The sequence below is a fragment of the Mus caroli genome, unplaced genomic scaffold (assembly GCF_978045245.1).
Source record: "Mus caroli unplaced genomic scaffold, Mus_caroli_1 scaffold_1, whole genome shotgun sequence".
Classification (NCBI taxonomy): domain Eukaryota; kingdom Metazoa; phylum Chordata; class Mammalia; order Rodentia; family Muridae; genus Mus; species Mus caroli.
Genome location: NW_028227256.1, coordinates 127346927 through 127350575, shown reverse-complemented (window position 1 = coordinate 127350575; position 3649 = coordinate 127346927).

Sequence of the window (3649 nt, the reverse complement as noted above, 5' to 3'; positions counted from 1 at the left end):
GATCCTCCACTGTTGTAGCTTCAGGATATGGGACAGAATGTCTCCTTAGTGTTTGGTCTTACCTTCCTAGTCACTAGGGATTGCCCTGTTCCCATGACTCCCCAGTACATGGAGCCTGAAATGCCACTTTTTGAGCACCATCTGCAGAATTCCCCCTTTCTGCCTAGAGCTTTCAGTACCTTGGGAGCTACGCTTTTCCCCTTTTCAGCCTGGACTCTACCTGAGCTCCCTGAAGCTGAGCTGAATGTGGAGAGAGCCCTGACCTGGCTATTGATAGAAGAAGACTCCCACGAGCTGAGTGGAGATAGCAACTCCTTTCCTCACTACAGCAAGTCCAGGTCATGACCTATTTGGGTCTTCCAGATATTCTCCAGATAATCATAGCCTTCCTGTGTCACACAAATGAAGCCTATTGTTCCACATACATTCCTCTACACCCTCACAACCTCTCCCGCCCCCTTGAAGTTGTATGAACTGTACCTGGGCAGGGCTCACCAGCTCTTCTTTCAAGAGTCTTAATTTCCAAGAAGGGGAAGGGGAAAAGGAGAAACAAGGGCTAGAGAAACAGGAAGGTCAGGCAGAACTCACTCATGTGCACTAACCACCAGACAAGCACAGATTTTTGATGGCAAGAAGAGAAACTATTTTTTATTACAGAGCTCAATTGAAGATCGTAAATCCACAATCTGATGGATGCAAGAAAAATAAAAATCATGGTCACTTTCAGGAAAGCTCAGGCCAAATCAATGGCATTTCAGATTGGATTTCTTTTTCTGTTGGTCTTCCTTTCCCTCCTCTGGGTGGCAACACTACTGCTGGGTCTGTGATTTGGGTCTTGGTTTGCTGCAATGCTGTGCTGGTCTTGTTCCTCAAAAAGAAAAAGTGGTTTTGTGACCCAAGATCGAACTCCCACCTGGTCAGAGGGCCCATTCCAAGGGCTTTGGAGTATCCCCACTCTGGGCTTTCTTGTTGCTATGGCTCAGCTCAGTAGGACTTTGGGGCTTCTAAGCCCTCCTTTGTTGTGATTGTGTAGTGGATTGACTGATCTGTAGCTTCCTGTGGCCTCTTGGAAAACCATGCTCCCATAATGCCTATGTGTTATCTTTTGAACTTCAGAGCTCTCATGTCGTTGGAAGGAAAATGGGGAATGGCAAGACGGTGGACCACTGGTAGTTTAGAGAGGACAGGCAGTATTGCAGCCCGTTGTCTCTGGAACCTCTAAACTGTCTAGATATCATTGTTAATCTCCTCTCTTCTGAAGCTCAGACTCAGAGCCATGGTGGCAAGCGAGAGGACATGTAGACACATTAGTAACCAATTTTCTTCCTCACTAGTAATTTCCTCCTCCCTATTCCAAGGTGGATGTTTTCAGGGAAATGTGGAGGGAGGGGAGATGAATGGGGATAGAGATGACACAAGCCCATTTCTGCCACCTGAGAGCTCCTTAGACAGTTTTCTTTTCCGTGTCTCCTTCTATTTAAATTCAATAGTCAAGGTACTTGTAGGATATGTTTGCTTCCCCCACAAAGCAGGGGGTAGCTTGTGTCTACAGAAGCTTGTGTAGCTTGTGTCTAGTTGTCTGGGGTGCAGTAGGTACTAAGACATGCTCCTGAATATTTTCACAGAGACTTTGATAAAGCAAGGCTTTGCAGGAGGGAAGGAAGTACATCAACCAAACCATCATTTCTTTGCTGCTTTCAGGTGGAGGCCGGACTCATTGCCTACTCCATAGCTTCAGGAGGGTGGGTGGCTCTCTAGATCATGTCCTGATGGCACACCTTCCCCGTGGTGTCCAGAAGTGTCTTAGCAAACTGTGTTAACACCGAGAAACAGCCACATTCTCTCCGTAACCCCACTTAGTGATCCAGCTTTGGGAAAGAGGACCTATGAAAGTAGAACCCAATGAATAATCAGGAAGTAAAGTTCCTGTGGCCAGTTTTGAGTCCAGCCACAGGCTGGTGGTGTGAGCACAGAGACTGGCTTCCTCCCTCATGTGGCAGTTTCCCTCTCTAGAACCCAAGGAGCGACTCCGGCATCCGGCTCTGAGGGAGGAGGGACTGGTCCACATCTAGAGAATGTGTCTATGTTCAACTAAGTGATGATGGTGGCATTACTTTCCAAAACTGACTTCATTTGCTCAAGCCAACCTTCTTCCTGAAATAAGAAACTATGATGTGTTTTCATCCAGTGTGGGGAGGATCAGAACCACAGGGCCTGAGTTAGTGTGCCTGCATTCTGGCTTCAGTTCTACCCCTAACTTGCTGAGCAACCTTTGCAGGATCACTTCCTCTTTGGCTTGTAGGCTTTTCATATGTTAGATGAGAGAGCATTTGGCCAATTGGGTCATAAGACCTTTCCAATTCTAGGTCAGTGTGTGTCTGATGAGCACTGTCCAAGATTGTTGCAGGGGCTGTAACAAGCAACCACAATCTTAGTACTGATAAGCAACAGAAATATATTCCTCTTCAGTTCTGAAGAATAGAAATCTAGAATCCAGGTGGCAGCAGGACCACCCTCCTTACAAAGTCTCTATAGGAGTAAGTGTTTGATTTTTGCTTCTTCTGATGTCTAGCTTCTGCTAGGGTTCCTTGACATTCTTTGATGAGCAGCTGAACCTTCCAGGCTCTGCCCCTAAAGTCACTTTGTCCTCAGTGCATGTCTCCAGAATCTGCTGCTCTTTCGATGACATTTATGATATCATTTATTGGCTGATCACACCATCTGGGATGACTTCTTTGTCTGGTTATCCTGAATTTAACCCTAAAGGAGGCCACATTTACAGGCGTCTGGGATTAGAGTGTAGATATAGCTTGGAGAATAGGTCTATTATAGGCATCTACTCTGACCACGACCCGTTAAGAGATCCAGGGAACTGGAAATCTGCAGAAGTGTGTATTGTTGTTTCCTCGGGGTGTATAGACATCACTCACATACAACACTGTCCTGTACAAGCCAGGAGGTGGCAAGCATGTAGAGGCAGTGCAGCCTGTGAGAAGGGACAGCCTCTGCATGTAGACTGTCCTGGACTGACACCCAGGTCTTTCCATCTGCCAGCCAGGGTGCCTTGGACAATGTGAATTAATGTCTTTAGGCCTGATCATCCTCAATCCATAATAGTGTTATAAAACTCAGTATGTGTAAGGGATTTGAACTTAGCAGATGCTCATCATTCAGTGTCAAAAATGGACCAGAACAGGGACTCAGAACTAAGAGTAATTCTGCACTGAACGACGAAGAGATCTATGGGAACAGATGTGGAATGATGTCCAAGTGTATTTTGAAAGGAGGTGGCAGAGACAGGTCTATAACCAAGACCTGCCACCCAACCCTACCCTGCTGCTTACCAATGCCTTCACATTAAGAATGACCATGTTGAGTTACATTTCCATAGGCAGCAAGGGTTTCTTTCCTATTTACCCATTTGTTTGATCCAGTGGACTGTGGAAGGTCAAGCCTACACAAATCCAACCTCGGGGATTCATTAGCTTCACTCACTAAGCCTATGGTTTGATCCAATTCCTGATGGAGAAGGATTTCCCTTCCTTATTTTGCATGGCCCATCTGTTACTAGCCTGGAGTTTTGACCTGGTTCATTTTTTCTCTGCCTGTTAAAGAATTATAAGGCAAGGAAAATGTCCTAGACCCAGCA